Source organism: Rhinolophus sinicus, linkage group LG04 (assembly GCF_036562045.2).
Source record: "Rhinolophus sinicus isolate RSC01 linkage group LG04, ASM3656204v1, whole genome shotgun sequence".
Classification (NCBI taxonomy): Eukaryota; Metazoa; Chordata; class Mammalia; order Chiroptera; family Rhinolophidae; genus Rhinolophus; species Rhinolophus sinicus.
Genome location: NC_133754.1, coordinates 21,253,425 through 21,278,243, shown reverse-complemented (window position 1 = coordinate 21,278,243; position 24,819 = coordinate 21,253,425). Strand labels below are relative to the sequence as shown.

The 24,819-nt window shown below is 32.8% G+C and overlaps 1 pseudogene; it reads right to left on the bottom strand.

The window, feature by feature from the left end:
- Positions 1-9,353: 9,353 nt before the first annotated feature.
- On the bottom strand, positions 9,354-10,717 carry LOC109458354 (elongation factor 1-alpha 1; annotated as a pseudogene).
- Positions 10,718-24,819: the final 14,102 nt, after the last annotated feature.

The window sequence follows — 24,819 nt, the reverse complement described above, 5'->3', positions numbered from 1 at the left end:
ATTAAAAACAAGATTTAAATACCTAACCCAAATAGTCTATAAATAAACCTACTTTTCCTCAGGATGCATGGAATTTATGTAGATTAAATAATGTGTTCATTTTTTATGAGAAAGTAAATAAACTACAGCTTCACACAGCATGGTCTATGTAGAATGCCAAACATGCCATCATAACAGGAAGGAAATGTATGAGATTTTTACTTCCAAGAATTGCCCAGCACTCTTTCTCCTTAAATCTATGAGTATATTTAGCCCCCCATAGGACAACTAATTATGCATGTTGAAGTAAGTATACACAACAATTATCAGTGAATGTGTATAAGTATTTTGTTTAGTGGTCACCATGATCCAAATACTGAGCATTGAATTCAGAGATGAAAAATACCATTTTACTCTCCAGATGCTCAAAGTCTTTGGGAGATGTAGAAAAATAGCAACCGGTTTCAATAAAATTTGAACTACAATTTGAAATACAAAGGACGCTGCTATTTTAGAACAAGAGTCAAAAATGGGGAAGTACGTTCCCTGAAGACACTGCAGGCACTCTGATGAGGCAGATACTACTCTAGGTAATGATATTAGTAATCATTTGTCAAACTTACAGCATGTTCAATTGTTTGTCTCCAGCAGGTTTTGGAATATGCAGTCATTGTTTAAAACCTTGAGTATTTTGTTGGGGCTCCTAACAGCAAACAGATTTTACTTTCAAATTAGGGCAATTCATATTGGGTTTAAAGGTATTAGCAGGATGTAGGGAACTAAAAAGCAAATAGCATCTTGACTTCTACCCTTCAAAGCATGAAGAGTAGGAGGGGAAAAACTTAAACTGGATGGAGATTTTTGCATGAGAGGACTAATTGCACTGACAGAAGAGCCCCGGGAAGCTGGATAGCAGGAGACTATTGTTCCAGTCTATACAATTCTGTTTCTTGGAAAAGACAGCAGTGCATACAAGGGTATCTAAAAGTGTACAAAAAGAAATCTAGCAAAATGAGTGAAAGCTATGATTCGTTGAGGAAAAGTTTTTCTTTCAATATTGATTAAAGAGACTGCCCTTTCCCCATTGTGTATTCTTGGCTTCTCTGTTGTAAATCAATTGACCATATATGAGTGGATTTATTTCTGAGTTATCTACTTTGTTTTAATTGAAATTAAAAAAAATTACGTTATTAAAATTGTTTTTTATAGAGATACTATGGAAAGTAATTTACAGTGTTAAAACTGTTGTATAAGATATTTTAAAAATATTAGCAATGGATATTAGCAAATCTATTGTAATTAATGGTTGTGTATGTCTGTACGTCATGACTTAGACATTTTGGCTGCTTGTGAACCTGTGTGGAAATAAAAATTTAAATAAAATAATGGTGTATTTCTCTCTTTGAAAGAGATTTGAGGTAGGCATCCTTAGTAACTCATCTCCTATTTGAAATCAACCACCCTTAAAAGTGGCTTCAGTCTTCAATGTCATTTCATGATTTAACATGGTCAGTTATGTTTAAAGAAATTTTCCTAAAAATTCAATCATAAAGTTCTGCTTATATTTTCTGTGCTAGAATTTAGTGTCATGGTGACACCTATCTTCAAAACAGAATAAGACAGGTATATTTTGTTTGGTGTCATTGTTGCCTTGCATAAAATCAGGTTCTTACTAAGGAAAGAGGAGAATTGCTGCAAATTATTTCCTCTGACAGGATGCTCAACCATAAAATGAAGGTGTTGCATAATTTAAATATTCGTTAATTTTGATACTGAAAGATGATTTTCTTTCTATTAATATATCTAATAATTCTATGAAACACATTTGGAAGAAGTTTTTTTTTACCAAATTAATCCTATTTTTTCTTCCAATTTTTCTCCTCTACTAACATAAATGAAATTTAATTGTTTCAAAAGAATTTAATGAATTGAGTTTTTATTCAGTATCACTGATTCAGTCCTGCAATTCTATGCCAAAATTCAGAAATATAGTAACTAAATTCAAGTTTAAACAACATATTTTTATTTAACTGGAAGTTTTAATACATGACTCATAATTTCACTGATGCTAATAAAATTGTGAAAGAAAATACCCAGAACATTATAAGACATAAAAAGGCTACATTATCCTGGGTGAACTTCTTTAATGTAGCTTGTTGAAAATCAGTTCTTCACATTTAAGAAAACATAAAATTATTAAATTTATTGACCACAATACATAAATCCTGAAGACATGCATATTGACCTTTGTATATTGTTGCTTAACAAAGAAAATTAGACAATGAAAATGATTATGGATTTTTATAAAATGTAGAGTCACGTTTACCATTCTAGCTCTGCTGATACTGACAATATTGGGTAATGGCATCATTGATTTCACACTAAACTTCAAATTCTACTGTTACACTACTTTATCAATAGCATGAGTTTTGTTTTAAGTGATGTGGTATTCTATTTGATGTTCACACATAGGTGCTTTAGCCATCATTCCATAGATTCAGCACTTTTAAATGTGAACTAAAATATCAGAGTAGCCACATACCTGCCATGTCTTTTGTGAGAGTACAAAAGACTTTTGCACACACGTGGCAAACTTCCCTAAGGCTGTTACTATGCAACAGATTAAATTGCACGCAGGGCACTATTTATACGTGTTAGTCATAGCCATACATATAAGTAGCTTGCAGCATATCCAGAAACTGCACTAGTACCTAACAGCTGCATACACTGCAAACCAGATATATGGGCTAAAACAAACTGAATGAACTTGCTTTTAGTCTTTTAATTATTCTGGACAATAACTTCCTTTAAAAATTACAGATCATGATGAGTGATTTTACATACTCTACTGTAACAGTTTTCTTGCCATGAATTTGAACATTATGCAGTGGTGCTTCTTTATTTATGAGTGCTGCTTGGCGTCCATTACACAGAGGAGCTCAAAATGATGGTGTCCACTAATTCTGCCTCCCCAGCACCAGAAACATATGCACCAGTTTATTTACTGAATTCAGGGCTAGTAAAAAACATGGAGATAATAAGGGCTGTTCCAGTGGCAGCAGTGGTGACCTCCATGTTGATTTGAGACTGCAGAAATGGAGGTGGCAGAGAACATCATCTAGGGTCCTTAGGTGGCAGCCACTGTTTTCTTCTCAGACTAAATCTAGGTGCTGGTTGTTATTTTAGAGCAGTTGTGAGCTTAGGCTCAGACCTATTCCTTCAACATCCTCCATAATTCTGAGACTACCACATACATCTGTTTCTGTTTTATCTTCAAAAATCAACCTCTGTTAAACACATCACAAAACTTATTTAAAACACTTGCATTTTGTGATAAATCACAGCTGATCATCTAAAACACAAAAAGATAGTGAAGAAATGCACTAAGTGTTTATACGCGTAAGTGTAGGAATCCATTAAAAATCAGTCCTTAAATCCAGGTAAGTTAGACATATGTTTACATCACTTTCAGACTAAAATTATTTAGAATTATTCAGCACTGCTACATCATCCTTCCATCCATAGATTACTGGGGAGACATAGTGTGAGAAGGGAAAGGAAAATTTGTGTGTGTGTGTGTGTGTGTGTGTGTGTGTGTGTGTGTAGATATTATATGAAAAGGCACATTAAAATGATGGTGTTACATATACACATGAACCCAAATGTATATATGTTTCCATTTTTCTAATTTTTGCAGAATATAAAGTGTCACTAAATAAAGGATTTTAAAAATGGGATTTAGTTTGGACAGTGAGGATTCAATATACATACAAAACAAATGTTTCCTCTCTAGTGACTTTGTAGAATTAGGGGCTCTCCTGTCTTCAGCTTCTTGTCTAACATATTCTCCCAGCCATTTCCCCAGAGCAAAGAATTTCTTCTAGGTATATGTAAATCACACACATGTATAAAGCTTTGCAATCCTTTTGCACTGATATTGGGACATGGTATTTGACAAGACGGAAATTTATAGACAATCTTGACATTTGAATATTATAGGAAATCCACATTTTATTCCACATCTGTTTACATAAACTTACTATAATGTTATCTTCTTTTCTCTTTTCAAATGTATATTCCAAGTTAGCGATGCAGAGACACTCCATGGAAGCAAATTTGCAGGTTACTTCTACAAGTTCTCCTTGGTCTAAATTAACTAGATGTTACCTTAAAAAATACCTCCTTTAGGAAGGTAAATTTCCATAGTGGTTCTAAAATGTGTGTTAGATTGCAGGAACAAAAGAAAGGAACATACAGGAAGAAAGAAAGAGGAAAGGAAAGGAAAGGAAAGGAAAGGAAAGGAAAGGAAAGGAAAGGAAAGGAAGGAAGGAAGGAAGGAAGGAAGGAAGGAAGGAAGAAGGAAAGGAAAGGAAAGGAAAGGAAAGGAAAGGAAAGGAAAGGAAAGGAAAGGAAAGGAAAGGAAAGGAAGAAGAAAAAATGAAAGATTTTTTTTTTTATATACTATAGTAGAGTTTCAATTTTTAAAAGTTGAGCCCATAAAGTGAGAAATGGATATTTAATGAGTAGGGTACATGGAGGAAAGCCTGTCTGGGTTATAGTCCCAAAAGGCTTTTGAATTAAATAAACTCTCCATTCTAGTCCTGGCTCAGTAAACAACTCGAGCTTATAAATGTCCTCTCAATGTTGGTGTGATTTTCTTGCATAATCAGCAAAAGAGAAAAAAAACAAACAGAATATTTTCCCTATCAGGGATGCGATAAGAACCAAGTAAGTCTGTAAGTATGAATTGCCTACTAAATGGGACTCTTTCCTTGAAGGATTGGGATAGGTTGTATCATTTTTCAGCAAGTACTCATTATATGTTCCATCATCAATGAAGTCTACTTTTTGTACCATAAATGTCCATCCTTGACCATGAATATTTTTGTCACTGGATGTGAGTGACAATGATAGTTAATTTTTTATGATGGGTTTTAAATGTTCTTGAGAAGTGTGGATTACACACTTTCCTGCCCGCCCTCCACCTTGAGAAGAACAAGGGCTCACTTACTCACTATTTTATCAATCTGGGTTCTAGAATGAGAGACAAGTAGAGCAGACTGGAACCGTACCTGCAGCCTGGTAATTAGCACAGCTGAGCTCAGCAGAGCTACAGAATAAACTGCAGATCTAATAATTAAATGTTTGTTATAACTCACTAGGATTTTATTTTAATTTTTTGTCATACAAAGTTGACTAATACAGGGGACAGTAAACATTACATTTTCCTTAGCCCAGTTTCAGAGATTTCCTGAAGGCCATCCCTGCCCAGCAAGAAGATCCTTTACCTATTTAAATTAAACCTTTATAGTTTTATTGTTTGATTGCAGAACAGTGAATTAAACTTTGTCCTCTTAAAAGCTCTGGAAGAAGTGACTTATAACAATCTTAATAATGAAAAGGTAGCATTTGCTGCAACTTGACTACATAAAATAAGGCCTGATGGAAATTAAATATTAATATGCAGGTTATGCTAGATGCTGCTTCAGAGTTTCAGAAAAATGAACAGTAATCAAATGAGGGTGTCACATAATACACAGCAAGCTGAGCCAATTATGTAAATGAATGCCCAAGGTTAGCATGATACAATGCTTTTTAATTTGACTAATATTAAAATCAACTTGTTCTTAATGTAATAGATGCTGTGACAACAGTTAAAGAGCACCAAATGTTTTTGTAATCTGCTGTCAAATTAAAAATGCTGTTATGAGTGACCTGCTTTCCTCTGTACAATACTTGAAAGGCTCAAAATGTGCAATATTCCCTTCCTTTCAGAAATAATAAACAAAAATGCTTTGGAGATGAAAGCCATAATGACCAGTGTACATTTACCTTATTCAATTGAAAATACATAACAGTGAGCTCCTGTTGAGATGGCACATTTCCAAAGGAAGAAAAGATTCTCTCATTCAACTGAATTTATCTGAATTCAACAGTAAACTGCAGATACATTTTTATAATTATATACATTTTATTCCCAATTCCATAGAAAAAATTCTTCAGCAGGATCTGTGTTCCGTTTTTATTTTCCTCTTTACTTATCTACTCAACCAACGAGTATACTCAAAAAAAAAAAAAAAAAATACACACTATGCAAATAGAAACTATGGATTTAACTCTCTACATAAAATAAGTGCATGTGCACACATATATTCATAAATGTGTATATGAACAAGATAAACAGACATACAAAATATATATATATATATAGCCATGTAATTTTCAACCCCAAAAGAATGCATAATTTGCAAAATGTCTGGAACATTTAACATCTTTTAATTTTTAAATTCAAATTTGGTAATGATAATTTTTTATTTTTGCAAGATAATATCTTTATAGTGTTTAGTGGTATACACAGTTTCCCCGAAAACAAGACTTAGACAGATGATCAGCTATAATGTGTCTTCTGGAGCAAAAATTAATATAAGACATATAAGACCCAGTCTTATTTTACTATAATGTAAGACTGGGTCTTAATATAATATAATATAATATAATATAATATAATATAATGTAATGTAGTGTAGTGTAGTGTAGTGTAGTGTAGTGTAGTGTAGTGTAGTGTAGTGCAGTGCAGTGCAGTGTAATATAATATAATATAATATAATATAATATAATATAATATAATATAAATACCAGGTCTTATATTAATGCTTGCTTCAAAAGTTTCATTAGAGCTGATGGTCCTGCTAGGTCTTGTTTTCGGGTAAACACAGTATCCGGAATTTATTTTTTTTCTATATAACTACAAGTACTGACTTCTTGTAAGCTATTGACTGCCTTCTAAGGAGAAATGACAAAATCATTTTCACTTTGACAGTGTTCTTTCCAACAAGTATCAGAGTGTATTTGTGCCAGCCTGAAATTTTCACCCAAAGAACAATCAACAGGAAAAAAAGAGGTTTAGGGAAGAAGGTAACAAATTCATCTTTATATTTAGACCTTTATCTTTAGTGATCAACCTCTATATTTAAACAGAAATAATGTGAATCTTGCTTTAAATTAAACACAATGACTCCATATCTTCTCACCTGATGATGAGAATTGATAGTAATTATTTCAGACATCTCTTCTCAATTCTTAAAAAAGTTGAGCTATTAATCAATTATTTCTCAGTTTCTATACCAGGGTTTTCTGGATCTGGAAATTATAGTTAATATGTGTATATCCTTTTTAAGAAAAGGAATATGAAATTTCCAATGCAAAATTCTGTACAGAACCTCCTTCAGTGGAAGGCTCTGAAGTTTACACTTCATTAACTTGAAAAATCCATTCTTGTGTATAAATTATAATTGACAAAAGCCCTGTCCACATTATTAAATACTTCCCCTTCAAAGAAAGAATAGCACTTTGAAGTATTAATGTGTTGAGACTTACAAAACAAAGTTAAATATTAAAAATTGTTCATTAAGAATATATTGATTCACTATTTTAAAATACTATTATACTCCACCCAATTTTAGTTATAAATGTTTTAAGCATAATCACTCATGTCACACAAAAGGTTAGGGGAAATAGGTTAATGTTCATATGATTTCACCATTTTTAACTTCAATTTGCTTTGCAATGTAGCACACGTATGATGACATATTTATTACTTTTTAGATAAAAATTTATGAAAACACCATACCTGTTTTCTTTCAAACTCTGACCCTGCTAATGAAAACTGAGTATCTCCGTTAATGATTTTCAAGGTAGTGTATTAGTAATGAGAGTTCAAAAATTCAGTGATACACACACTTCCCTTTGAAAATCACATGTTAAATTATGCAAATCAAATACATAGGTTTTACTGTTTTAAATCATTATCAAATACTATTTAAGCCTATTTGAGGTTCTCAGATATTTAGAAGAAACAATGTTTCTCATTCTTATAAGAGTCATATAACTGATAATGTTTTTGAAGTAAAAACATACTTTTTTATTTCAGCTATTCCATGTGGAATAAGTAAAATTCAGAAATAGTAATGATTTAGATTGTATTTCTGTGACCATCTGTTCATTTGTTAAATACAAAGAAGTTGCTGACCAATAAAACACTAAAATTACCTCTATTATTTTGTTTACTGGTTTTAAATAGAATGTTAATAAAAGGTATAGAGCTCTACTGTCAAATAGGATAGGTATTAGCCACATGAGGCTTTCTAAGTGTAAATGTCAATCAATTAAATTAAATTAAATACGAAATTCAGTTCCTGAGATGTACCGGTCACATTACATAGCTGCATGTAGCTGATAACTACTATATTTGGTAGCATATAGAACATTTCCATCATTATAGAACTTTTTACTGTATAGTACTATTATAGACACTCTGTGAAGTTGCCTCAAAAGTCATCCCCAAATCATCTGTTGGAGCTCTCCCACTAATGAGTTGAAGATCTCCCAGACATCACCACCTGCATATTGTTTTAATTTGTTTTCTCAGCTTTGCCTTTATTTACTGGTGGGTTTTGTTTGTTTGTTTATTTTTAAAATAGTTTTGCTATTTAAAAAATAACTGTAGTGCTCAATGAACTTATAAATTAAAATTAATTTTAAGATGTCTTTCTTTTCACTCAAATATTTTATTATCAAAAAGTTTTAAGTATACAGAAACATTGAAAGACTAGCACGGTGAAAGCCTATATAAACCCTGCCAATGTTTGAACACTCCTCTGTCAGTAACTGATAAAACCACCAACAAGAGATCATTAAGGATGTTAAATATTTAGACAATACTATCAATCAAATTGGATAACTGATATCTATTAAATACACCTAACAGCTCAAGAGTACACATTATTGCAAATGTACAGAAAAATGTGTACCAAGTAAAACCTAATTCTGGGCCATAAAACATCTATAATACATTTCAGAGGGTGAAAATCATACTAAATATGTTCTCAATACAATTACATTGAATTATAAATCAACAAAAAGCATACACCTGGAATATTATGAAATATTTGTATATATATATATATATATATATATATATATATATATATATATATATATATCACTTCTAAATAACCCATAAGTCAAAGAACAAATTCAAAGAAAAAGCTGTAAAATATTTTTTCTCATTAAATTTTGTTTTAATAGCTCTCAAATTCTGTGACAGATTTTTTGGTCAAGTTGTTTTCATTAAAAAGTACTGATATAAAAAAACAAACAAACAAAAAAAACAACCTAATAACTTAAAAACTGCCAGACACACAAAAAACAAATGATCCACAAAACATTCTCTTTTCCTTCTGAAGATTTTACGATGCATTGTAATCATTAACTAGTCTTTTACTGTTAAACTTAAATGGCCAATTGAGACAGAGTTCTAAGACTGTTCTTCCACCACTGATTAAGACTGGGGTGGCGGGTACTGGGGATAATGTTCATTTAGCCTTCTGAGCTTTCTGGGCAGACTTGGTCACCTTGCCAGCTCCAACTGCCTTCTTGTCCACTGCTTTGATGACACTCACAGCAACTGTCTGTCTCATGTCACGAACAGCAAAACAGCCCCAAGGAGGGTAGTGAGAGAAGCTCTCAACGGACATGAGCTTGCCAGGAACTGTATCGATGGCAGCATCACCAGATTTCAAAAACTTCGGGCCATCATCCAGCTTTTTCCCTGAAAGACAATCAATCTTCTTCAGCTCAGCAAATTTGCAAGCAGTGTGAGCTGTGTGACAATTAAGCACAGGTGCATATCTGGCATTTGGCCTGGGTGGTTCAGGATAATCACCTGAGCCATGAAGACACCTGCTTCCATTGGTGGGTCATTTTGCTGTCACCAGCCACACTGCCACAATGGACATCTTTGACAGACACATTCTTGACACTGAAGACCATTGTCCCCAGGAAGAGCTTCACTCAAAGTTTCATGGTGCATTTCAACACACTTTACTTCAGCTGTAACACTAACTGGAGCCAAGGTGACCACCATGCCGGGTCTGAGAACACCAGTCTCCACTTGGCCCACAGGGATAGTACCAATACCACCAATTTTGTAGACATCCTGGAAGTGCAGATGCAAAGATTTGTCAGTTGGACGAGTTAGTGGCAGGATGCAATCCTGAGCTTCAAGCAGCGTGGTTCCACTGGCACTGCCATCTTATTGGGTGATTTTCCATCCCTTGAACCAAGGAATGTCAGCACTTGGCTCCAGAATGTTGTCACCATTCCAACCAGAAATTGGTACAAATAGTACTGTGTCAGGGTCGAAGCCAATTTTTTTAAGGTAGGTGCTGACTTTCTTAATGATTTCCTCATGTCTTTTCTGGCTGTCAGGCAGCTCAGTGGAATCCATTTTGCTAACACCAATGATTAGTTGTTTCACACCCAGTGTGTAAGCCAGAAGGGCATGCTCATGGTACTGCCCATTTTTGGAGACACCCGCTTCACATTGACCAACCCCAGCAGCAACAATCAGGACAGCACAGTCAGCCTGAGATGTGCCTAGAATCATGTTTTTGATAAAGTCCCCGTGTCCTGGCACATCAGTGATGGTCACATAATACTTGCTGGTCTCGAATTTCCGCAGGGAAGTATCAATGGTGATACCACATTCACATTCAGCTTTCAGTTTATCCAAGACCCAGGCATACTTGAAGGAGCCCTTTCCCATCTCAGCAGCCTCCTTCTCAAATTTTTCAATGGTTATTTTGTCAATCTCACATCTGTAAATCAGATGACCTGAAGTGGTAGACTTGCCGAAATCAATGACAACAATGTTGATGTGGGCCTTTTCCTTTCCCATTTTGAATTGGATTGAGTGGTGGTTTTAACTACAACTGTGTTCTCTCAGCAAACCCGTTGTGGAAAAGCTAAAGCATTTTAAATTGAATATTAATAAAACCACAACATATAAGGATGTGTGGGATAAAGATAATGCAGTGCTTAGATGGAAATTTACAGCTTTAAATACATGTATTAAAAATAAGAACAGTATAAAATCATTTGTCTAAGCATCCAAATTAATATGTTAGGGGGGAAAAAAGAGTAATATTAAAGCCACAGAAAGTAAAAAGAAAGAATAAGAGAAAAAAGGCAATCATATATATATATATATTTAAAAAAAGGACAGATATCTAAGAATGTTAACGAAGCCAAAAGGTCATCCTTCAAAAATATTAAAAATGATAAACCAGCTCTAAGGCAGTACTGATTAAGAAAACACAGGAAAAAAAACAAAATAATCCTACAATCTACAGTTCCTAACAACATGAACTTGATGTGAAAAATAATGACAACAGATTAAATGGGAATAATTCTAAAATAATTTGCCTTCCCCAAACAGAAAAAATAAAAAATAAAAATCAGAAGATGGAGAAAGACAAATACCATATGATCTCACTTATATATGGAATTGAAGGAACAGAATAAATGAGCAAACTAAACAGAAATAGTCTCAGAGATATGAAGGAAAAAATGATGGTTGCTAGACGGGAGGCGGGGGATGAGGGAGAAGGTGAGGGGATTAGAAAGCACAATTTGGTAGCCACAATATTGCCACAGGGATATGAAAGACAGTTTGGGAATATAATCCATAATGTTGTAAAGATTTTGTTGGGTTTCAGATGGGAACATGTCTTATTAAGGAGACTGCTTCCTGGACAGTGTAGATACCTGACCACTCCACTGTATACCTGAAGCTGAAGGTGAATAATATTGAAGGTCAACTATAATTATAAATATATATATTACATTCATATTACAGGATGTAGAGTACAGCGTAGAGAATAGAGTCAATGGTATTGTAACAGCTATATAAAATGTCAGAGGCGTAGTAGATTCTGGGGACTGGGGGTTATCACTTTGTGAGGGGTGTAAATGTCTAACTATTACATTGTTTTGTACACCTGAGACTAATGAAAAAGTCTAAACAGCATTTTTTTCATTAAAAAAATGAATTTGTACTAAAAAAACATTTTCCACAAATAAACCTCGAGAGACAGATAATTTCACTGGAGAAGTCCTATCAACCTTTTAAGTAATAAACAACACCACTGCAACATACATACATGCTTTCAAAAAACAGAAGAGTAAGGGGTTACCACTTACTACAGAAAGGCTGAATAACCCAAATATGAAAATGTGACACTGACATTATAGAAACACAAACATACTTTTCATTCATGGACATATACCCAAAAAGTTATAATAAATATTGGTTAAATCAAATTCAGCAATATGTAAAAAGGTTGATATGCCCATGATCAACTGGAATTCATCTGAATAAGCCTATAACAAGTAAATCAATTTAATAACCACATAAACATATTTCCACAGGAAAGCCAGGCCCAGATCTTATTGGTACATGGCTCCATTATTCATTGTGTGGAGCAGAAGGTGTTGAGATGAAGTCCTGCTGACAGCAGGAGTGGAAGTTTCAACCTCATTCCAGCTTTTCAAAACCTAGATCACAATTTAAGGTGAGGAAGAGGAGAGCAAGAACGTTGAGTATGTTTGAGCTTAGAGTTTCATTTTTGCCTTCAGAGGCCATCATTTACCTACTGGGTCAGTTTTGCATTGTGCTTACATCATTCCTGGAGCTTAGCAAGAACCCACTCAGCCCTTCCAAAAGTTTTGTAGCCATTTATTCTCTGTATCAATTTCCTTCTTGGTTAACTACATGACATGATACCTGTTTCCTCAACCAACTTTGTCTGATAGACATATAGATATTTATTATTGATATAAGAAGACCAGATACTTCATACTTGATTAAAAGTAATCTAAATAATTTAATATAAACTGTGACAGTTTTTGTCGGGATTTTTGTTTTACTGATATCATAACTATTTCCTTCACATCTGCCATTTTATAATGCATACATTCCCTAAACACATGAAATATTTAGTGGACATTTCTAGCAATGTTAGAATATTTTGTAGGAATTTATTGATTTTTTCACTTCAGTATAATCTAGATTTAAAATTTGTAAGACATTCAACATTACTGCCACCAACATATATATTTATTTATTTTTGGTGATCTTTGCATTCATAAATTAATAGATTTTCAAGTTTGTGTAAGTTTCCCCATCCTCAATCTAAGGTATGGGTTTACTTGTTTAAAATCTGAAGGGAAAATGAAAATCAAACACATTGGTATGAGGTGGAGGAGTGCAGCATAGTAAGAAAGGAAGTTCAGTGAATATAGAAATATAAATAAACATAATGTCTGTACATACTTCTCATATGAGCGTGATGATCTCTCACAATAGTCATTTTTTATGCCACGGTCAGGCTGCACCCACATCACATAAGAGTGCTTGTCTTTTTTTGCATTCTTCCTGCTATCACACAACTTTTCTGCTCCCTACTCTTTTGCTTCTGGTCCGATGTCTCATTTTTATTCACGTTACTTTAGACCTCCATAGTAAGTTGAAAGACTTTAAATGTAAAGTCTAAAAACATTTTCAACTTAAAAAAATAAAATTTAAATAACAGTCTACATGTAGGCTTCTAATTTGACCTGGTCAATCTTTGTTTGCACTTATGATCCAATATTTATTCAGGGTGATTCAAACTATTCTCAAGATTGCTCTGAGTTTGGATGATAACTTTTATGGTCTATATACTTATATTTTACTTAAAATAGAAAACCTACCCACCTCTCCAAACTCTACTTTTATATGTATTTGCTTATATATTATTTTTCAGTTAATTCATACTGACTAACTTTTACTTTCTCCAAACCATCAAAATTATTTCTGCCAATGTATTTTAAAACACTCTGCATTCGGTGCCTTCATTACACATGCTTCACATCTTGTCTCACTAATTAGGCTCGTCCTTCAGGTCCTGGCTTCTATGTCAGTTCAATAGAAACGATCTTCTTGAACAACCAATCATTATATGATCACTCCATGTTTCTCTTTTATAACTATATTTTTTCTTAACTAATGATTGTATATTTGTTCTTCATTCATTATTTTCTCTGGTACTTTGTATAAACTTCAGATTCCCAAAAGAAAGCATAACTGTTTTGTATACTACTGTGTACACAGCACCCAGAAGATTTCCTGGAATATACAGGTATTCAGTGTTTAAAGAAATAAAAGTTTACCCTACTGCAACATGACCACCCATATAGTCTGCTCCTCAGGATGATTTCATGAATAAGAAGTTACACATTTAAAATAAAATTATAAAAATATGATTATAAGAGCCCATTATTAAAAATGGCTTCACATGTTGATAATTCCCCAAGAAATTGCACTCTCCGTCTTTATATATTCTTAAAGCTTTGTTTGAAGAGATACCTGCAGGAAAGACAATGACACAATCATGTATTTAGTCTAACTTCCAAACTTATATATTTGTAGTTATTATTGCCTTGGTTTTCATATAACGGAAGTGTTATTGCTCCTTGTTTGCTATCAAGAATAATAACGGTGCTGCATGATGCGTGTCCATGAAATTGTGAGACTAAAAAAAAAGCTCTGTCATCCAAAATAGCTATATATTTGTTCATTAATTAAGTTAAACATTTTAATTGATATTTTCACTATTTAAAACACCTTTATGATTTATCATGAGAAACAGTTTATTTTAAAATAATCACTATATTTTAGTTATATTTTATGCAATGAATTCAAAAGAAGATATTAATTAGAATTATCATTGAACAATGGATCAATTCTAGATAAGATTACAAAAGAAGCATACGGCTTTAAGGATGTTTTCTTTATTACTTTCTTCATTCTTCATGCACAGACCCAATTCTTTCATTAAGTTATATTGATATATATTATATGTCATAAAAAATATAGGTTCTGGGGATAGAGTACTGAATATTAAAGACATACCCTTGTTTTTATGATGATCACATTCTGGTAGAGAGAGAGATGGACAATAGAAAAGTGAGTAAAAATTAGAATATGTTAGATGGTGGCAAGTACCATAGAGAACAATTTATCTGAAAAGGTAATACATAATGTTGATTGTTAGGAAACATAATGTACTTTTAAATGGTGTGGCTGAGGAAGTCCTCACTAAGAATATTAAAACTGAATGAAGACTGATGTATTTGAGGGTTTAGCCATGTAGATATATAAGGGAAGGTGTATTCCAGACTAAGGAATCGCCAAGCACAACACCCTATACAGAGGACGCCTGCCTTAGTCCAGGAAAAACAGAGTTCACTATGTCTGGAACTGAGTGAATAAGGTGAGAGAGTATTAGGAAATAAGACCAGAGAGGCAAACAAGAATTAAACTATATATGGGCATCATACAGTTTTGGTTATTACTGTGAGTATAATGGAAAACCATGCAAAGAATTAAACAAATGAGCTACATAATGTAGCATAACTTTTCTAAAAAGTCTCTATGACTCCTCATCATTTTTTTAAATAGACTATCAGATGGGTGTGAGTGTTATTAGGGTTATCACTTTGGAAATTATATGAGTCTAATCACTATGTTGCATACCCCAAACTAATATAATATTGTATGTCAACTATAATTGAAAAAAATATATACATATATGTATACTTAAATAGACTTTCAGTGTGTAAGAACAAAAGCAAGACCTGTTATGAGAGTATTGCAATAACCCAGGTGAGGGTTCATGTTGATTGGACAAGAATGGCAGTTAGTGAAAATACTTTGAAAGTAGATTCAAGCAGAATTGTTGTGAAAATTAAAGTGTGATGTCAAGTAAAAAATGGAATAAGGGATAACCAAGATTTTTTTTTCCCCTTGAACAATGGGGAAAATTGAATTGCAAAATTACCAATGAAGAGATATCTGTGAGAGCAAAATGTCACAAGATGCTATAATTTAGTACTGACATGTTAAATGTGAGACGCCTATTAGAATCCCATCTGGAGATTTTAAGTACATGTTGGCTATGTGAAATCTGAAGTTCAGGCAAGAATTCTGGGCTGCAAGTATAAATTGATTTGTCAAATTACCAACACAGTCAGTTTCGGTAGATAAAAACAGAAGCCAAGGACTTGAACTTCACGTTTTCCAATATTAGGTTGTCAAAAAAATGAGAGGGATCAAGTAAAAATGAGGAATGGACATTGAGGTAGAAGCAAAGTCATTAAGTGGGCCACCAGCAAGTGAACATACACACAGAGAAGAAATGCTAAGCAACTGTGAAAGGTGGCCCATTTCAAATATTGACAATAGTTAAATCAAGATGAGGACACGAGATTAAAAAGTTGGTTATTGAATTTAGCAACATGGAGATCACTAGTGATCTTAGAGTTTCAAGTTAATTGGCATTAGTATGAAATTAGAATGAGAGGGCATTTGCAAATTAAATTAATAAGATAAATTGGTCATGACAAGTTTATATGACTGTTGATTCCTAGTGTTGTTTTCAGTTATCCAGATCATTCTTCTCCAGGGCCCATCCACATATACTTGTCCCCTTGCCTTGGAATTTGATTATTTTTCTAAGGATCTGTTTTTTGCTGAATTATATGTTCAATAATTGAATTCTAACAATTCCATAGCTGCTAAGGGTTGACTGTCGTCAAATGTTTTCAGGAATTCCACATTAATTTTAAAGGAATCACTTGAATATAACATTGCAACACAAGTTATGATTCAGATTTTCATTACTTTTCAATTATTTAACAAAGTGGTGAGATGGGGAGTTCCATATGCTGATGCATTTATTGTAGCTATTTGCATATTTCCTATGGATCAATATGCATATTAAACTTAACTTTGTAGCTTAAACTGTTTGAAAACACAAACATGTATATACACTATATGTACATACTAACACGTAATGTACTGTAGACAGTGCAAAGATCACTACATATAAGGTGGGGTTGCTGGAATTTAGTCCTTTTTCACCACCTTCTAAATGTGCATCCTTGGATATGTTCCAGAAAAAAATTTCTGATATCAAAAATGAAAGTAAGTGTCACAATTACCAAAAATGATTATTGTAGGCATCAAATAAGGAACTACTAATGAAAATAATGAAAATGACTGGTAGATTATACCCATTTATAGTTAATGTGTGTGTGTGTGTGTGTATATATATATGTGTATATGTGTATATATATATATATATATATATATATATATATATATATATATATAAATTTAAGAACAAACACATTAATGTGCATGCCAACATGAATCATTTATCACTTAGTGGTGCATTGTTATAAAACTGAAGTGAAATTCTTGGCATTTTCTCATATTGCTAAGCATCATGATGTGGTATCTTTTACATAGTTTGCAAAATTCATATTTTCCTATTTAACTTACAATTATTTTAAATGCATGTGCTTTAAAATATTTCCTATGTTAAGAAATAATTTCTATAAAACACATACTATTTCTACCAGCTCAAATAATGGTTACTGGGGGGGGGGTGGAAGAAGGGGGAATGGGGAGCAAGTGCTTAATGGGTACAGGGTTTCCTTTTGGGGTAATAAAATGTTTCAGAACTAGGTAGAGATGGTAGTTGCACGCTATTTTGAATGTATTAAATGTCACTAATTGTATGCCAAAATGATTAATTTATGTAATATAAAGCTTTCTACTTTATTTTAACACCTGTGAAAATAAAGAATTTAATTTATAAATATTTCTAAATCTAAGTGAATCTATCCCCTCCTTCTAAGTTCACTGGGTAACAAATCATATGATCATTTTATCTATGTCCTGATTTAGACAATAAATTATATGACTACCTTATTTAAAGTCCATAAAATAGTTGGGTACTATGCTATCTATTATAATATTCTTACTTTCCATACTAGGAAACATTTAATATTTCCAGAACTTTGAGGACTTCTAAGTAATGTAATAGGATTTTAGCTTGAAGCTGACATTTTGCCTTTCTACAATTAAAATTCTGCACATTTTCTAAATATTGTCTCCAAAGTTATATAAATCTTCTAATTTCCCTGCTTTTGTTAATCTGATTTTATATTAAACATGAATTTATCTAATACAAGTAATAATCCTTTCTTTGTGAATGGTAGCAGTTTAATTCATACACTTTATTAATTCATATATTTTTAACTTCAGCAGCGTTAACAATTATACTTATTTGGTTGAGTAATAATAGTAATTGAAAGTAGTTAGTTCAATCTCAGTAGCTTAGTTTTAACATGAGCTGTCCCCTTGATGTCCTATGAGGCCATTAGTGCGTAATTGCAATTTTACAAACATTCTGTAGTAAAATTCAATAGACTCCTTTGTTATAATTTTAGTATTTTAAAGGTCTGTGACACACCATTAAAATATGTTGCATAATGAATATGTTTATATCTTTCAGTAAAATGTTCTACTTTTTAACTAGACTATTATTAATAAAGTGGGTTTTTCGCAATATCAATGACCTAATTCTTCAACAAATGAATGGCTTCAGAAAATAAAAGAAGAGTGATTAATAGAAATGAAAATGATTTAAAATATATATCATCTAATTTTAATATGTAGACCATTTTTTGTATCCTAATTCAAACAGACATGCATTTCTTTTAATACAATAGGAGCTGTGATGATAATTGGGTATAGGTGATATTAAACAATTATTTTAGTAATTTTGAATATGATAGTAGCATAATATGTATGTTAAAACAAAAGTTCTTACCTTTCAGGGACTTAGTTCTAGCTAGTTGAATATTATGATGCTGATATTTTCTTTAAAATACTCTAACAAAAATAGATAAGCTACTAAATATAGTAACTAAATTAAATAGATAAGTGAATGGATGGCATGTTATCTAACTGAATAAATAAGAGTGAGTATGTGAATGAATGAAATTAAAAACACAACAAAACTGATTGTGAAATTGTTGATAACTGCCTAGTGGTTGAAGTGTAGCTTGTGTTTACAAAGTGTAGCTGGTGTTGACTACAATTTTCTCTCTGACAAGAGTGCTATAGCATTGAAAAATTGCCACACTTTCTCTCAAATAACCTTAACCTTGCTCTTCCTCCTTAACCTTTTTTGATGAATCCACATCATTGTCCAAACAACCAAAGACTGCTAAAATACAAGAATAAATCTTTTACTTTCTGAGATTCTTTTTTGATCACCTATTCTCAAAGCTAGCGAAATTTTGCCGACCTCTCTTCTTAAAACTATACCTTTCTTCCCCAAAGCAAAACTGTCCTTTAGAATCATTCTCATATTGCATCATTCTGAAAAAGCTTATACTTAAAAGGGATCTTACTGTTTTTCTCACTTATTTTGCTATTAAGTTTGACAGACAAAAAAAATCCATGATAAAAAAGTTAAAAAGAGAGTAATTATTTCTTAACTTAATCAAATAGATTTAATATCTATTCAAGTGATGGCTATTTTTCAATTTAAGTGATTGATATCATCCATTACATTACAACATGTGAAACTATTAAGCATACTATTATCCCTGAAAAAGCTCTACTTCTTTAGAGTAATTTATATTTTTAAACTTAATGCTACATTTTGTTTACTAATAGTCTAACCACACTAGATACTTATATATTTAAAAATTTATATTTTAAGAATATTTAAGCTTCAAAAATTAATGAGCTCAGGGTTAAAGCATGTTTGGGGCATTGCTAATTTTGACACTATATTTACTGAACTTAAAAATATCCTTACAATCTATTTTATGTTTTCATAAATATTTTAAAAAGATTAAAATGGTAAGTTTATACACAAATACCATACTCCTTGCATACTGTAAATGTACATTTCAAATAATTTGGTTAATTTTCACAATATACAATCTTGTTTAAGAATATTATTGGGGTGAAGATGGTTAGTAAAATTACATAGGTTTCAAGTGTACAATTCTGTAATACATCATCTATACATCACTTTTTGTGTTCACCACCCAACGTCAGTTCTCTTTCCATCACCACATATTTGACCCTGTTTACCCTCTTCCACCACCCCTCTTTCCCTAACCCTCTGGTAACCACTAATCTAATCAGTGTCTATGAGTTTTTGTTTCTTTTTTTGTTGTGTTCCTTTGTTGCTTTCAGTTTTACATCCCACATATCAGTGAAGTCACATGGTTCTCGACTTTTTCTATCTTATTTCGCTTAGCATAATAATCTCAAAATCCATCCATATTGTTGCAAATGGCCCTATTTCATATTTTCTTATGACAGAGTAGTATCCCATTGTGTATATATACATCTTCTATTTTTTTAAAAAACTTTTTTTTATTAGTTTCAGGTGTGTGTGATAGTTAGACATTTATCATTTATATCTCTCACAAAGTGATAACTCCCCTTCCCCAATCTACTACCCCTCTGACATTGCATACAGCCATTACATTTCCATTGTTTCTATTCCTGATGCTATATTCCACTTCTTGTAAATATATATATATATATATACACATATATATGTGTATATATATGTATATGCACATATATATGCACACAGGCATATATATATGTATATATACACATATATGTATATATGTACATATATACATGTATACATGTATACATATGTATACATACACATATGTATATTTATATGTGTGTGTGTGTGTGTATATATATATATATATATATATAATTATAGTTGAAATTTATTATTGTTCAGCTTCAGGTGTACAATTGAGTAATTGAGTGATCAGGCATCTACATCTTCCCTGAGGTGGTCTCCCTAATAAGACAACTGTCCATCGGATACCCTACAAAATCTTTACAACATTATTGATTACATTCCCCAAATTGACTTTTGTAACCCCATGGCAATCTTGTGGTTACCTGATTGTGCTTTTTAATCCCCTCACCTTCCCCCTTATCTCCATCCCCTTCCCATCTAGCAACCCTTAGTTTTTCTTCTATGTCTGAGACTGTTTCTGATTAGTTCATTCATTTATTCTTTTTTTTTAGATTCCACATATTAGTGAGATCATATGGTATTTGTCTTTCTCTGTCTGACTTATGTCATCTTCTTTATCTAATCATCTAACCATGGTCACCCAACAAATGCTAATTAAAAACAAAAGAATATTATTATAAGGTCAAAATATTCCCCCATATTGGTTAAATTAAATAATTAAGTATTAGCCCTTACTTCTCTTTTTGAAATTCCATACCAAATTGCCCTGTTTCTCTGAAAATAAGACCTATTTGGACAATCGGCTCTAATGAGTCTTTTGGAGCAAAAATTAATATAAGACCCAGTGTTATGTTATGTTATGTTATGCTATGTTATGTTATGTTATATAAGACCTGGTCTTACAGTAAAATAAGACCAGGTCTTATATTAATTTTTGCTCCAAAAGATGCATTAGAGATGATTTTCCGGCTAGGTCTTATTTTTGGGGAAACACTGTATAATATTATGCATGATTTCAATGATTTGAAATTTGTTGAGACCTGTTTATGGGTGAATCTATGGTCAATTTGGTCGGACATCATACAGCAAATACTTTTAATATTGTGAAATTTGTTGACACTTGCTTTATGGCTAGGCAAATATAATTACTTTTGATAAATGGTCTATGTTCACTTGAATTACATGTGGATATTCTTGCACACTCAGCTGTCAGTCATGTCATAGCTTCCTTGACAGTAATGAATTTTTTTTCTGTGTAGTTTTAGGATGATGCTTTTTATTTCTGACTATCTTGCTATGATAAGTCTTGATATTTTTGTAATTCTTTGGTTTATGATGGGTAGATTACCTTTATCACATGGATTGTTCACCATATCGCCCATTCTATCATATTATTATTGTGTATTAGATTCACACTACATTAGTGTATATTAGATTCAGTGTATTAGATTCAGCTTACTAAATAATTCATAAAAACAATAGCTTTATCTGACACCATAGGTATTAAGGTTTAAGGAAAGGTGCAGGAGAGGAAATAGCAAAGAATGTTCAGTGACAGCATAGCAGTGACCTCCTGATTCGCATGCATAGCACGTGATGTTCCAGTCATTGCATATTGTAAATGGGTATTCAAAGATGAGAGGCTGAGAGTTTTTAGGCAGTCTCAGCTCCAGAAAGCTCTGCACTATGGGATGATTTTGGCTTAAATGTGTAGCCCTCTCAGGGAACTATGACTCGCTTCTGTTTCCCAAGCAAAATGCATCTTGTCATTTTCACTTACTCATTACTCAATAAACAATCTCAACAAAGAACTATAGGTTCTCTGTTTGGTACAGTCTTTGTTCAGATTTTCTCTTGTCTAGATCAAGTAGATTTAGGTCCACCCTGAGTCATTCCATCAGTAAAGGTTATATGAAGTATTCAAACATGGGCAAAACCTTCACACATCCTGATGTTATAACAAAAATCTTAGAACCTTCTTCTAATTATTTTATTCCAGTTTACCCCAACCCTGATCCTTGATATCAGTTTATCCTTGCTACAATTTATCCATACACTAAAAAATAAAATAAAATAAAATAAAATAAAATAAAATAAAATAAAATAAAATAAAATAAAATAAAATAATAAAAATTCTTAAGGGAAAAACACTTCTAAAAAATTAGAATTTTCTCCTCAAATACAATGAACATGATCATAGCCCTGACAAATTTTCTGATAGTCCTTTACTAACTGGACTACTTTTCATGCAACTTTGCCTACTATTATTTGTAAATTTCTACAGATGTTAATAGGAACACTTAACTGTGTTACTTGTCCAAAGCTACATTTATTTCTTTATCTTTCTGTTACTCGTCTCCATGTATATTATAACAATTTGAATTTTAAATCAACTATTCAAAATGTATTTGGGGATATTTTCCATAGACTTTTGTTCTTAGTTAACTATACATTTGAACCATTAATACTATAATTCCCCTACGGCGTTATTGAAATGGTATTAATATAATGATTAGCATACCATACGTTAGTCAGTACTAATGTCATTGCTTTATTTCTTGTTGCGGAAAAAAAATGCCTTTCACATACACATTTTCTGACTTAGAGTCCTTAGAGACCAGTGCTCTCCACACTCTAAATTCCGTTTTATCTGGGGGGTATAGCCATAAACAAGCTACGAAGAACATATTTTCTTTGAAACAGATTCCCAAATATCACTGGGGAAAGCCACTCATTTGCCTCCCATGGTGTGGATAATTAATCTGTGGATCATTAACACAGTTCCAACTAACTGTGTAAGAGAAAATATAAGTTCCTTTGTAATTCCATGAACTAGTGGTCAAGAGGATGCAGCACTAAATAGCACAACAGACAGGGATGATTTTACATTATATAAGCAGACCATAGGATTCCCCCAAATGGACCTCACTATCCTGAACCTCCAGCACTCCTAAGTGTGTCCTTCAAACACATCAGACCACAATGGAATGAACATTTTCAAGTTATTTTTGCAATGAAGGCACATGCTCTCTCCAAGATTTCCAGTGAGCTTCCTGCAATATTATATTTGAAAGAGTTCATTTAGCTTCATCAGCTAACCCTAGGTTGTCTACCAAACATGAGCAATTATACAGAAGTGAATGACATTAGGGTCCCCATCTGGGACTTATCTGGTCATCATCATTGCGTTCAATCCTCCAGATAATAAATTTCTCTTTGTATTCACACATTTGGTCTAGCTCCCAAGATCCCCAGGGCCTGCTTATGAATTGGGGACCCATGTTGATTAAGCTACTCTATGTGCTGTGTCCATTGAATACTTGTGCCATTGAAGCAATTGAAGTATAATGTATTTGCCTATTAGAATGGTGTCCCCCAGGAAATGTGCTGTTCTTCATACATAGGAAATTGCCTGAACAGAATGTCATTCTGATTCACAGCAACATGTACACCAGATGTCGTATGCCAGTCAGAGTAAATCCAGTCAAGCTCTAAGGGAAGATTTATTTCCAGGCCAAATAAGAACCAGTATTATAAAAATAATATATATATATATATATATATATATATATATATATATATATATATATATATATAAAGTAACCCAAATGAAAATTTCCACACTGCTATATTCAAGCGGAATATCACAGGACACAGATTGATGTCTTTCCTTCCACTCATCAAAGTATACTTGTCAGGTAAATTTCATAGTTTGAATTAATTCAATTTTTCTCACAGGATAACAAATCAGGGGTGTCTTTGAGCATTGGCCATGAATTGGCACTATGATTGAAAGAAACAACTGTGAATATTCTCTTATTCTGGTATGAGTTCCTTTGAAGAGAATGATGGTATCCTTTCTTAGCATCATTATCCATTCATGGGCTTTGTTACTTTTTGTGACAATTTCCCCTCATTTCCTATTCATTACATGCCATTCTACAGACTTGGCATTCTGAATAGGAGTCTCTGATTGAGCTATCCATACTGGCTACCCACAGGGCAAGTTTCAAGAATAGACTGAACCCGAGTTTCCTTTTTGGTTTCGTCTCTGGAAAAAATAGGATTAGAAAAAATAGGATTAGAAAAATAAAATATAATGGAAAGTTGGGTGCTCATATAATCAGATCTAGTTTAGTCTCTGAAAAGAAGTAACCCTCCAGCTTACTGTTTTCTTATTCTGATGAATTAAAATACTGTCCTGAGCAGAAGTTCCCTTTCTGCCAAGATAATAAGTGAAGTCCCAAGCCTGGTGTAATTGAATCTGGCAAGGGAATGGCAAATATCTGTGATGAAGGAGGGACAGAATTTTATGATCCGATGATTCCACCAACACATAGGAAACCTTTCCAAAGAATTTTCCGTTTACTATTCCTCACATTCAGATGGAGTACACATTCACCCAGTTGAGGCAGCCAGCCTTCATTCTTTTATCCTCTGCTCTAATTACTGTGTCTGTGTAGCAAATTGCTTCAAAGCTTGTCTCAAAACTGAGCAAATTACTTCAGCTTAGAGTAATCATTTATTACACTTCTGAGTAACATGGGTTAAGAATTTAGAAAGGTCACAATGG